Below are 13,780 nucleotides of genomic sequence, written 5' to 3' on the forward strand. Positions count from 1 at the left end.
ACAGGTCCACACCCACCCAGAGCCCAGGGCGGGCCTTCCGGGCCTCAGATAATTCACCCGGTGCAGTGGGGCCAGCTTTGTGCCTTGCAAAGTTGGCACCCTTCCTTCCATCACTTTGGGACTCTGGATCCCTTCTTCACGGTGTCAGACTCGCCAAGTGTAAACTAGCCCCCGACCCTCTCGGAGGCAACTTCCAGGGGGGCTGCAGTAAGGCCGTCCTGCAGGCCTCCCCCCCACCCCCGCCCCCGTCGCTCCCCACAAGTGACCTTTCTCTGAAAAAATTGTGTGGGATTAAAAACAAGAAGTAAGCTGCTCTCCCACCTCCTGCCTTCTCCCCACCCACTGCAAAGGGTTCCGCCTGGAACCATCCCCACAGGAGATGGTGCAAGACCGGGCCCAGCCCTGGGCCTCCTCTCACCTCCTCTTTCCTTCTTCCTGCCCCGCTTTGGCCTCGTGAGACTGTGCGCCGCCCGTGGGTGCATTGGGCAACACGCTCGCCTTGATTTTTATCAGAAACCCCGGCATTTTTTTTCTCTCTAAAATGTTACAGCCGAGCAGAAGCAAAGCGGAGTTTATCAGATGGGCCGCCAGCTTCCAGCTGAGATGGAATTTCCTGCTCACGGGCCGTGAGCAAAGCTATGACCCTCTGGCACAGAGACAGCTTCGGTAAGTCCGAGAGCGCACAGCATTTTGTATTCTACCTTTTACAGATGTTACTACAGCCTAAGCGTTTTCCACGTCGCTACGTGGAACCCGCTCGTCTTGTTCTCACCTTTTTATGTAAAATACAACACACAGAGAACCACACACACACACACACAAACATATTAATCTTTTTATTATGGCAATATGGTAGTTCATCAAACAGCTGGCCCACGCCTCACTCTCCTGTCAATGAAAATGATCAGTAAACAATCTAAAATAAGAATAGAAAAGGGTTTTTTATTTGAGCCAAACTGAGGACTAGCCTGGAAGCCAGCTTCCCAGATGACTCTGAGAAGCTGCTCCGGAGAGCAGCACAGTTTTATATCCTGTCAAAACAGAGAACATTAAACAAGTCAGGGTTTCATTTCTTCAAGGTTATTTAAAAAAAAAAAAAAAAAAAACAGACCAGCACGTACCCAGCGAGTCAGTATGGCCTTGTCTCCTGGGAAGGGGGACTTAACCATCAAAGGAGTAATCAGTATCAGTGTCCCAGGAAGGGAGACATTTAATCTTTATTTTTTTTTTTTTTTTGCGGTATGCGGGCCTCTCACTGTTGTGGCCTCTCCCGTTGCGGAGCACAGGCTCCGGATGCGCAGGCCCAGCGGCCATGGCTCACGGGCTTAGTTGCTCCGCGGCATGTGGGATCTTCCCGGACCGGGGCACGAACCCGTGTCTCCTGCATCGGCAGGCGGATTCTCAACCACTGCGCCACCAGGGAAGCCCTAATCTTTATTTTTAACATGGGCATTCTTTACTTCTGGTCAGTGTGTCCTTTTCTCTAATAATTAAAGCAGAGGTACAGAGTAGGTTTGATAGGCCACACCCAGGCTATTTTAGTTAGCATCAGATTCAAGTTCACTCATGTATAAGCCAGGATGACTTCCCTGTATCTCAACATGCGGACATGTCTCTTGTCACTCCCCCGCCATCGTTGTCGGACGCGCAGGGAACCTCCCCTGGCTTTTGAACTGTGCGCTTTCAGACATCGTGAGGAAAGCAGCAAGTGTCCTCTTTCCTCCATCTCCCAGCTGAGATGGACCAAAACGTGGGTTCTTTGGGGGCACCCGGATTTAACCTTCAGGAATAAGAGTTGATAAAGTCCCCACTGCGTGCAGATGGTGGAAAGAGTCAAGCAGTGTCTGTTTTGCCAACTTTCTGGTCCAGTAGAGGGTCTTTCTGGGCCCAGGGTCTTTCTTTCCCATCTGTCACAGCTGTGGTACAGACACAGCACAGGAGAGTCGCGGGGAGGGACAGTCACCACTGAGCCCCCCAGCCCCACGGGGGGGATCACTCGTTTCAGCAGATGTCGTGCGTCCCTGCAAAGTCCCAGGCACCTCCCTGGGCGCTGGACACACAGCCGTGGATAGACAGACAGACAGGGCCTCCAGCCCACAAACTCACACACCTATCCGGGCAAGGAATCCCTGCCCCAGGGCTGCCAGACACCCTTGCAGCGGGTACACAGAACAGGAAGAGCAGACAAGCCCTGTTCTAGACCGTTCTGCAAACCCTGGGGCTCTTTGGAGGGTTGTGGCTGTACACAGCCATATATGTGACCCCCATTCGTCGTGAGGCTCTCCCCGCAGATGAAGATCAGGGCAGAGGTCAGGTGCAACCACAGAAGGAAAGCCAGCTCTGTAGTTAGTGCTGTGGACCGAAAAAAACGCACAGCCTGAAAGTTGCGAGTTGTGTTTTATTCGGAGGACAAAACTGAGGGCCGAGGTCCGGGACACGGCATCTCAGATCACTCCGAGGGACAGCTCCGAAGAGGCAAGGTGGGGGCCGGGGCAGATAGGAGCGGGTTTTGCAGCAAAGACCAGGTAGTCGGAACATCAAAAGATGACCGTTAATTAAGGAAAACCGGACATCTCAAGTTAAAGAGTTTAGCACTTTTCAACTTGTGGGAAGATGCGAGCCTGAGCTCTCTGGCCTCATTCCTTTGATGGGCTCCTCAGCTCTCTGGGGCCAGCGTCCGTTTTCTCTTCCTGAGTCTCCTCAGGGTGCACGGCTGGGGGCGGCTGCAGCAGCGTATCGCTAAATGGGGAGGCATCCTACCTCTATCCTGAGTTCCCTCAGGGCTCACGGTCTCGGGGTGGCTATCATGTGATGGCTAGATGGCTGCAAAGTCCTTTGTTTACTAAAGATAAGGCAGGTGGCACTCTCAGGTCACAGCGCTTTTCCCCCCTCTTCCTTCTTGGACCTTCATATGAAGTCAGAGTATCCACACCACTAGTTTTCCCTCTTCGCGTGGACCATGGTTTCACAAAGTTAAACAAGCCAGGAGTTGTTTGTGGGTCAGGCTTATTCCAGACCAGGCCAGGCCTCTCGTGGAACCAGGTTCTCTCACCTGAGATCTAGCAGAGAATAGTGAATATTGTATAAAGCTGTGAAATGGACAGAAAGGGCCAGCACACCCTTCTGGTCTTCGAGTTATTTTACAAATCTTGTAAGTTGTATCAAACAGATAACAATGCAAATGATCCTCCTCCACACAAATGCAAACTAGCGGGTCAGCAGGATGCAGTTGATAGCTGCCCTGAGCACAGAGCTGTGTGGCGTCTGTTTGTAGATTACTGTCAGTGGCATGCTTTGTTGTCTATTGTATGTTTAGTGTCTTGCATTCTCTCGCTTTGTTTTTTTTATAAATTTATTTATTTATTTTTGGCTGCGTTGGGTCTTCATTGCTGCACGCGGCCTTTCTCTAGGTGCGGTGAGCGGGGGCTACTCTTCGTTGCGGTGTGTGGGCTTCTCATTGCAGTGGCTTCTCTTGTTGCAGAGCACGGGATCTAGGCACGTGGGCTTCAGTAGTTGTGGCACGCAGGCTCAGTCGTTGTGGCACACGGGCTCTAGCGCTCAGGCTCAGTCGTCGTGGCGCACGGGCTTAGCTGCTCCGCGGCAATGTGGGATCTTCCCGGACCAGGGCTCGAACCCATGTCCCCTGCATCGGCAGGCGGATTCTTAAGCACTGCGCCACCAGGGAAGTCCTGAATTCTCTTTTAAATCAGTTGCAACATCTTACTAGTTCCCTCATTGATTGAGTCCCGTAAAATCTTTGACACACATTCATTTTATATCTGTGTAAGAGTCGTGGTTTTACCTTCATTAAGTAATTCTCTTTTAACGATTATAATAGGCCAGATCTCCCCCCACCCCCATTGCCCAGATGAACATTAATTATCCTTTTCTTTTCTGGAACCAAAGGCCCTAGGATTCAGAGCACCCAGCAGAGCCACACGCCCTACTGTCCCCCACCCCAAACTCCCTAAGGACAGCCCTTGCAGGCCTGCGTGAGAGAATGCGTCCCTTCCCCACCTCCCTCCAGGAGATGCAGCCACGCGGCACGTGCCAACCACCAGCAGCCGAGGGGCACATCCTCCAGCTCTGGGAACGGCTCCCATTTCTCCGTAGGGTTGCTTTCCGCCCATCTCACACTAGCTGGGTTTACGTTCCCTTCCATGGCTCAGGCCATTAAGCTCCCTGTGCTTTCTGTCCGAAAGCCGCCTTGCTGGGGTCCTCTGGGTACGGGGTGCCACGCAGGTGATGGACGCTGCCCGGGGCCCTCAGGATCAGCCAGTAGGAGTGAGGCTCGAGTGCCCAGGAGTTCAAGGCCCCAGACAAGCTGTTAGTTTCACAGGGATCTGTTTACTTGTGCGTCTGTCTATCTACTTACTCATTTGGGGTTGTTATTTCAATGTAGGCTCCTGGCATCTGTTTTCGTTTGCTGCTTTTGGAATATGTGATTCACATACTTCAGTCGTGCATAGAGGAGGAGGACGAGGAGGACGGTGACCTGGGAAATCTCAAGGAGATGCTACCAGATGACCAGCCTCTTGTCCCACCAGACCAGGAACTCCCCTGCCCTCCAGACCCCTCCCCAGCTCAGGAGCGTAGAAGCCCGAGTGCAGATCCCCCCCTGGTGGCGCTGAGACACGAGGGTCAGAGCCACGGAGCCACGGAGGGGGGCGGTGTGGTCGCCAGGGTCCCGGGCTTCCTGGTGGACATCGCCACGGGCAACGGGGCACACATGCCGGAGCCCCAACTTCCGTAGTGTTTTCAGAGAAATAAGAACTACCAGGTGGGCTTCCCTGGTGGCGCAGTGGTTGGGAGTCCGCCTGCCGATGCGGGGGACGCGGGTTCGTGCCCCGGTCCGGGAAGATCCCACGTGCCGCGGAGCGGCTGGGCCCGTGAGCCGTGGCCGCTGCGCCTGCGCGTCCGGAGCCTGTGCTCCGCAACGGGAGAGGCCACAGCAGTGAGAGGCCCGCGTACCGCAAAAAAAAAAAAAAAAAAAAAGAACTACCAGATGGTTAGGAAGCCCACAAAGGCTATACATTGTCCAAACAAGGATCCTAGACTCATCTCAGCTTGAGCTGATTTCGCCAGGGGTGATTGTAGCAGCACGTCTGTTGCCCACTGGTCAGCTCTGAGACGGGCGCGGCTTGATTAGAGGCGTGGAATATGGGGATGGCCCAAGCCTGGCCTTCCCAGAGCCCGCCTGGCATGGTTAGACCCGCTGAGCAGTAGATCACTACCACTCAAAAGAGTGACATGCCCTGAAAACGCCTCTGGCGGCGTTTAAAGAGAGGAAACGTTGAGCAGTCTGAATAGAAAGGATACTGAAAAGATGGAATTGGGGTCCATCTTGAAAGATATGAAAATAAGAATTGCGGGAATTCCCTGGTGGTCCAGTAGGTAGGACTCTGCGCTTTCACTGCCGGGGCCTGGGTTCGATCCCTGGTCAGGGGACTAGGATCGCGCAAGCCACGCAGCGTGGCCAGAGAAATTAAGATAGTAAAAATAAGAATTGCCATTTATCGAACAGCTACTAGGTACCCTTGACACACATTCTCTCAAAGCCATACAACCCTGCACAGTATCTGCGCACTGGCTGGGGCGGGGGACCAGCTGACATGCCCCTTGGTCACCAAGGCGACAGGGAGCCAGCTTATACCTCTTGGGCCACAGTTGGAAGCGGGTGGAGAGCAGACCCTGCTGAGCGCCCCGTGCTGGGCATTTAAAGGCACCATTTCAGCAACGCGGTGAGACGCTGTCTTCGTTGCCCCCATTTCACAGATGGCGTAGCTGAGGCTCATGCGGGGCTGAGTCATGTTCCCAAGGTAACCTCGCTAATAATTGGCGGAGCAGGACTCCAGAGCTCCGTAGACCTTCCCAGGCTGCTGTTTCCTAGTACCCTCTCTCCCCAGAGGCTACTACCTACCGTGTGCTTTAATTCCAAAAGCAGGGAGTGGGGAGTAGATTAAAAATTCTTCAAGTCTGATGACTTGGGAAAATAAGCAGGCAGTTCTGGTACATAACTCCCTGGGTTCAAGTTCCCCATCAGCCACTCATTAGCTGAGAACCTTTGGGCAAGTTGCTTAATTTATCTGCTCCTCGGTTTCCTCATCTGCAAAGTGGAGATCAGCATATCTAATTCCACAGGCCCATGATGAGGTTTAAATAAGTTAATTATTGTAAAATTCTTAGAGCACAGTAAGCACCGACATAGCTCCAGCCATCATTATTATTTCTCCACCAGAACCTCCTAATCTGAACACCTTTCCAGAACACTCTCTACCCAGTGCCCTAGCCACTCTGAAGTTCATGGCGAGGGGTTCGTTCCATCTATATTTCATTGGTGCAAACAGTAGAGGAGACATTAAACGTTTAACTGAACGACATAATAAAGCAATACAAACAGGTGAACGTCGGATAATCCAGGGCGATAGGCATTAGAGGTTAACTGAACGTGCTTCCGCTTGGGCGAGCCTGCCGAAGTAGCTATGAGGACTTAATCTAACACCAAACAGCTACGCTCATCTAATTTTCACTGCATTCACCGTCAACAAAAAGGCACACCCTCCACGGCCCGTCTGCATTCGTGTGCCGCGGTTATCGCCCGTTCTGCTGCACATCTGGGGCTGCCCTGCACCAACGGTAACGGCTCAAGTCAGCGGTCCCCCTTGCCATACGCATCTGTCGCTGTTCTCCATCCTAGTGATGCTCAAAACACCAAGATGCCAAGACCTGTTTTGAGAATAAAGGGAAAAATTACGCTGATACTAAGAAAAGGCTGTGCTTCTTAAAAACCTACTACACGGGGCTTCCCTGGTGGCTCAGTGGTTGAGAGTCCGCCTGCCGATGCAGGGGACACGAGTTCGTGCCCCGGTCCGGGAAGATCCCACGTGCCGCGGAGCGGCTGGGCCCGTGAGTCATGGCCGCTGAGCCTACGCGTCCGGAGCCTGTGCTCCGCAACGGGAGGGGCCACAACAGTGAGAGGCCCGCGTACCGCAAAACAAACAAACAACAAAAAAAACCTACTACACGGTTTTCAGTTGAGGCCGTGTACTGAAGTATTAAAGCATGGCAAAAATATTTTAAAATAAGTGACTTCAGTTATAGGGTAAAGATGGAGACAGTGTTTTGAGAGAGAGACAGAGGGAGAAGAAAAATATCTTTTCACTGGTTGGTGATGGTTATTGTTGAGTTTAGAGAGAATGGGTGGGAAATGTACTTTCATTCACCTCACGTTCAAAGTTATCTCGTGGGCAACTTTGTCACAATATGTTAGCTTATGGGAAGCGGGGAGGCTATTGAAGAAGTCACACCAAGAAAATGCATCTCTGCCGGTTGGAAAGTAATCACGTCGGAGGATTTGCCCATCTTCTGAGGACCCTTGGAGCTGAGGGTGGCATATTACCCTCGCTTCTCCTACGGGAAGGCCGGCTCAGGCAACTAGATAGTGACTGAGGGCTGGCACCTGCTCCAGCATCAGACTCTGCGAACCTCTCATGTCAGTTACTACCCGGTAGAGTGTTAATTTAACCGATGACGGTTTTCACAGATTTGCCCCTTTATATACTGGTCTACTTGATGGGTGTTTGGGGGAGGGTCTACGTGGGAACTTGAGCCAACTCTGTTGGCTCAGAACTGCCAAGAAAGCAGGGACCCATGTCCGTCTGGAAGGCAGCCAAGGCGATGAGCATTACTCCTGACTTTCAGAACCGACCTGGGCTCTCCGTGCCTTTAATGGCAGCGTTCTTTTGCTCTCTGGCCTCACAAACAACTCCAGACCCCCATTCCTGTCCCTAAAGGGAGCCCACTTGCTCCCACTCCCCCCGACCCCTCTCTCCTGCACCATCCCGGGTTTGAGATTCCTCACCAGCCCCTGAGCGCTCCCCGGAGAAATCAGGGTCCCCTGTAGTAGGTCCCAGGGTGGGACAAGTGTGGGGTAGAAGAGTTCAAGCGGTGGGTTCTGAAACAGGGGATAATGTAACTCTCTTCCCATCGTTTCTTTTCAACATTTTCCCCCTACAGCTCATCCGGTTATTATTGGAAGTTAACCATCAAACCCAACCTTCCTCTGGAACGAGAAACCCTCATGACCCTGAAAGATGGACAAAAATTTGTGATTCACGTATCAGATGTATCCCAGAGCTCTGAGAATATTTATTTTAGGGACAGTAATGCTGACACCTAAGATTATTTATTTGACTAGGACCTGAGAGAACATAGATTTTTCATTCTTAAGATTACGGTAAATGCTAAAGCTTTTGTATTGATAAGAAAGAAGATTTTATGTACGTGATAGAGGTAGCACGATTTTCTGTTTTATATGTATTTCAAGGAATTGGTTTTGATGAATCATATAAACTAATATGGAGAATACTTTTTTTTTTTTTTTTGCGGTCCGCGGGCCTCTCACTGCTGCGGCCTCTCCCGTTGCGGAGCGCAGGCTCCGGACGCGCAGGCTCAGCGGCCACGGCTCACGGGCCCAGCCGCTCCGCGGCACGTGGGATCTTCCCGGACCGGGGCACGAACCCGTGTCCCCTGCATCAGCAGGCGGATTCCCAACAACTGCGCCACCAGGGAAGCCCTCATTTCTCTTAGGTATATACACTGAGGAGTGGGAGAGAGGGATAAAGTAGGAGTTTGGGGTTGACATATACACACGACTATATTTCAAATAGATAACCAACAAGGACCTGCTGTATAGCACAGGGAATTCTGCTCAATATTCTGTAATAACCTAACTGGGAAAAGAATTAGAAAAAGAATAGGTATATGTATATGTATACCTGAATCACTACGCTGTACACCTGAAACTAAGACAACTTTTTAAATCAACTCTACTCCAATATAAAATAAAAGTGTTTTAAGTTGTTTAGAATTTTCTGAAAAAGTTTTTTTTCAGAATAAATTGGATGTCCTAACAGCCTCTAGTGATGACTTATGAGGATTTGTTTTTAATTTTGTTTCTAATCATTATTCACTCAGAGAGACCTGTGTACCCTCTACCCAGTTTCCCCTCTACCCAGTTTCCCCTAACACTTATATCTTAAGCAACTGGATTGTAACATCAAAATCAGGAATTTGCCATTGATGCAATGTATGTGTAGAGTCCTGGCATTTTCTATCACCTGTGGGTTCATGTAACCACCGCCACAGTCAAGATACAGAGCTGTTGATCACCACAGAGATCTCCCTCATGCTACTGCTTTATACAGCCACACACCATCACTAACCCTTAGCAACAACTAATGTCTTCCACCCCTATAATTCTGTCATTTTGTGAATGTTATATAAATGAAATCATACGATATGTAACCTTTGAGACCAGCTTTTTTTTCTCAGCAGGATGCTCTTAAGATACACCCAAGTTGTTGCATTTATTAATAGTTTGTTTCGGGCTTCTCTGGTGGCGCAGTGGTTGGGAGTCCGCCTGCCGATGCAGGGGACACGGGTTCGTGCCCCGGTCCGGGAAGATCCCACGTGCCGCCGAGCGGCTGGGTCCGTGAGCCATGGCCGCTGCGCCTGCGCGTCCGGAGCCTGCGCTCTGCAACGGGAGAGGCCACGGCAGTGAGAGGCCCGCGTATCACAAAAAAAAAAAAAAAAAAAAAAAAAAAAAAAAGTTTGTTTCTTTTTAGCGCTGAGGGCTGTATTCCATGGTATGGACACACTGCTGTTTGTTTCGTCACATATTGAGGGACATTCCGGTGGTTTCCAGTGTGGGCCTATTATGAATAAAGCTGCTATGCACAATGGTGTGTACAGGTTGTTGTGGGGAACATATGTTTTTACTTCCCAGGGATAAATGCCCAGGAGTGCAATTGCTGGGAAGTATGGTAAATGTACATTTAGGTCTTTCTTTAACTGCCATCATTTTTCTTTTTGATGCCTAAATTATTCCATCTTTTCCCAGTGGAGGACCTTTCAAGTTGCTTCTTTTGACATGTTTCATTGGTCTTTTCTAGCTGCTGCTGCTGCTTTTTTGACTGGAGAAGACATGCCAGGCTCCTCTGGTACATTTCCAGCCCCAAACTTTAAATAGTGCTTTGGTACCTTTGACCATGTGCCTCTCATTGTCCTTGACAAAGAGTTTGTTAATGGGAAGTGATAGATAAGCAGCAGATCTGCAATCCATTTTCTCCCATTACAAGTCAAATCTGCTTGTAAATATACCAAGTACCAATTTCCTGCAGCCAAACCTCATAGTATTTGCCAGTGGGGGAGTCCTTTTCTGTAACAGCCCATACGTGGTGGTTCAGGATTGCTTACAAAACAAATCTGAAATCTATGGGAAATGTTACCAAGCCAAGTAACTGAGCCCCAATTCAAAACAGCTCCTTCTTTGTGAAATCACCTCATGCATCATTTAGAGGCCTCCTGAAGTACTCACATATTGCTAGTAGAACTATAAAACGGCCAAAGATCATTTTGGAAAACAGTTTGACAGTGTTTTCATCTGCCTGGGCTGTCATAACAAAATATCGTAAACTGGGTGGCTTTAAAAAACAAACATTTAGGGCTTCCCTGGTGGCGCAGTGGTTGAGAGTCCTCCTGCCGATGCAGGGGACACGGGTTCGTGCCCCGGTCCGGGAAGATCTCACGTGCCGTGGAGTGGCTGGGCCCGTGAGCCGTGGCCGCTGAGCCTGCGCGTCCGGAGCCTGTGCTCCGCAACGGGAGAGGCCACAGCAGTGAGAAGCCTGCGTACCGCAAAAAAACAAACAAACAAACAAACAAACAAACAAACAAACAAACAAAAAACCAGACATTTATTCCCCACGGTTCTGGAGGCTAGAAGTCCAGGATCAAGGTGCCAGGTGATGGGTTCCTAGTGAGAGCTCTCCTCCTGCTTGCAGACCTCTGCCTCCTTGCTGTGTCCTTGCATGGGCGTTCCCTGTTGCTGAAACACAGTGGGGAGGGGGGTGCGGGGACTCTCCCTGTTCTCATAAGGCCATTAGTCCCCTCATGACCTAATCTAACCTTACTTACCTTCCAAAAGCCCCATCTCCAGATACTGTCACATCAGGCGTTAGAAGTTCAACACGTGAATTTGGGGGTCACAAACGTGCAGTCCATAACAGAAAGTTCTGCATAAAATTAAACACATACCTATGCTATGACCCAGTGATTCTATTCTTAGGTATTTACCCAAAGGAAAGAAAACATACATTCACAAAAAGACTTGAAGGGCTTCCCTGGTGGCGCAGTGGTTGAGAATCCGCCTGCCAATGCAGGGGACGCGGGTTCGAGCCCCGGTCTGGGAAGATCCCACATGCCGTGGAGCAACTAGGCCCGTGAGCCATAATTACTGAGCCTCCGCGTCTGGAGCCTGTGCTCCGCAATGGGAGAGGCTGCGATAGTGAGAGGCCTGCGCACCGCGATGAAGAGTGGCCCCCGCTTGCCACAACTGGAGGAAGCCCTCGCACAGAAACGAAGACCCAACACAGCCAAATATAAATAAATTAATTAATTTAAAAAAAAAAAAGACTTGTAGAAGGATATTTATAGCAATTTTATTCCGAACAGATAACACCTGAAAACAATACTAATCACCATCATTAGGATAATGGATAAGCTAATTTCAGTATGTTTATTGTATTCATCTGCTTGGGCGGCCATAACAATAAACTACAGATCTGGTGGCTTAAACAGCAGACATTTATTTTCTCATAGTTCCAGAGGCTGGGGAGTCCAAGATCAAGGTTCCAGCTGATCCGGTTTCTGGTGAGGGCTCTCAAACCTGACATCTCGAAGGCCTGAGAACCAGGGCGACCGGTGCAGTGAGTCCCAGCCTGAGTCCAAAGGCTCCAGGACCAGGAGTGTCACTGTCCAAGGGCAGCAGCACAGGATGTCCCGCTTAGGCAGAGAGCTAACTGGCCCTTCCTCTGCCTTTCTGTCCTATTCAGGCCTTGGGATGACCGCCCACCGCATTGGTGAGGGAGATCTTTACTCAATCCGATTCAAGTGCTAATCTCTCCCAGAAATAAGGTTTTAACCAGCTATCTGGGCATCCCTTAGCCCAGTCAAGTTAACACATGAAATTAACCATTCAAACAAGCCAATTTGTGACATATTTGAACACCCAAAGCCTGGAACATAGGAAATAAAATTAATTCTAGTACCTCAATACAAAAAAGTACAGACAACCCAATAAAAACGGACAAAAGACATTAACAGGCGTTTCACAAAAGAGGGTATCCAGCTGGCCCGTACTTGGGTGAAAAGGTGATCAGCCACATGCGCCATTAAAATAAACATGAGTTATCAGTACTCATCCGCCAGATTGCTGGGAAGGGGGGGCAGAAAACCTCGCAAAAACCTGTGCCGATGAGAACGGGGAGTGACAGGAACCTCCACATACCGACGGTAGCAACAGATTGGTCCCATCGTTGAGGAAATCAGCGTGATGTTATATAATAAAATGAAACGGGCTCGCGCCCCAGAACCCGCAACTCCACTGCAAGGTACATACTCGAGAGAGCTCTCGCGCGTGCGCACCTGTGCCTGAGCTTGGCATCCTCTCGAGAACCGAGTCTGAGAAGAGGACCTGCACCTAGCTAGTCATTCTGGGATGCAGTCCTACAGAACCCAAGTGGGGGGACCGACTAGAATGACTGGAACACGGAGGACGGAAAGCCATTCTAAGGGTGCATCACGGGGTCGGTTACCATTGTGAGTAACCGGGGCTCAATCCTGTTGGAGACCCTCCGAGAAATTGTGGAGAGCGGCCTTCAGAATCATCCACTTGTGACTTGGGAGTGGGGAGTATTTATCCTCTGGGTTTTGTACCCATTCGCCAAAGGTCGTGGCAATGGGGGGGTTAATGCCCTGCACTCGTGGGTTTTCACATGGCTCAGTGGAATCCTACCTATGTCCCACATGGCAGTTGGCACAGAGGCCCTGAGACAGAAAGCAAGGGACATGCAGATTGGTGAGGTAACCTGCTGCCGTCTGTACCACCATTAGTTGGTTACCACAGCAACAACAGGAGAAAACAGAGGAGCCCAGAGAAGTAAGACGGAGCATAAAAGATACCAACACATCAGAACACAAGACTGTTCATAAAACTTTATTATTGGAAACAAGCCAACTTCCCATCAATACGAGAATGTGTTTAAGGGTGGTGCCTTCAGACAATCCTCTGCCACACCATTCTGGCCACGTTCTCCCTGGGTACTGCTGACTCCACTTTATTTTAGTGTATGTGTAGTGAGCAATTTGATTCTGCTTTTAGATGAAGCAGAAGCAATGCCCTCCTGTCACAGCGAAGTGTAAGATGGTCACGGTCCTCGCAGAGCAAGACGATGGGCTTTGGCCTCAGGCGGACCTGGTGCTAATCTCCATCATTCGCTCGGCTTCCTCTTGCATAAAATGATAACCATCCCTCCCTTGTGTCTATTTCACAGCACATAACGCTTACCCCGCACCACGCACTGTTCTAAGCCTCTGCAAATATTAACCCGTTCCTTCCTCCCATCCCTCACTCCCATGATGTAAACACTGTTTTCTGCGTTTCCGAATGAAGGAACCGGGCACAGAGAGCTTATGTGACTCGGCAGGGTCACACAGCTGGTGAGTGGAGGAGTGCGCTGAGCCGGGATTTGAACGCCCCCCGGTCTGGCTGCAGAGCCCGCGCCACCCAGCGGGAAAGAAGCGCATCCCCGCCCCCGGCGCGCAGAGAGGACTGCGCACCGGGTCTGCAGTGCGTGCGGAGCCCCACCTCCCCACGCGGCGCACGGCTGCGAGGGCGGCCCCGGGGCCCCGCCCCCGGGCGCCTGCGGCGCGGGCAGCGGGT

General features: G+C 50.6%; 1 pseudogene; it reads left to right on the forward strand.

The window, feature by feature from the left end:
- Positions 1 to 516: 516 nt before the first annotated feature.
- On the forward strand, positions 517 to 8,179 carry LOC136792205 (DNA-binding protein RFX8-like; annotated as a pseudogene).
- Positions 8,180 to 13,780: the final 5,601 nt, after the last annotated feature.

This window comes from Kogia breviceps, chromosome 11 (genome assembly GCF_026419965.1).
Source record: "Kogia breviceps isolate mKogBre1 chromosome 11, mKogBre1 haplotype 1, whole genome shotgun sequence".
Classification (NCBI taxonomy): Eukaryota; Metazoa; Chordata; class Mammalia; order Artiodactyla; family Physeteridae; genus Kogia; species Kogia breviceps.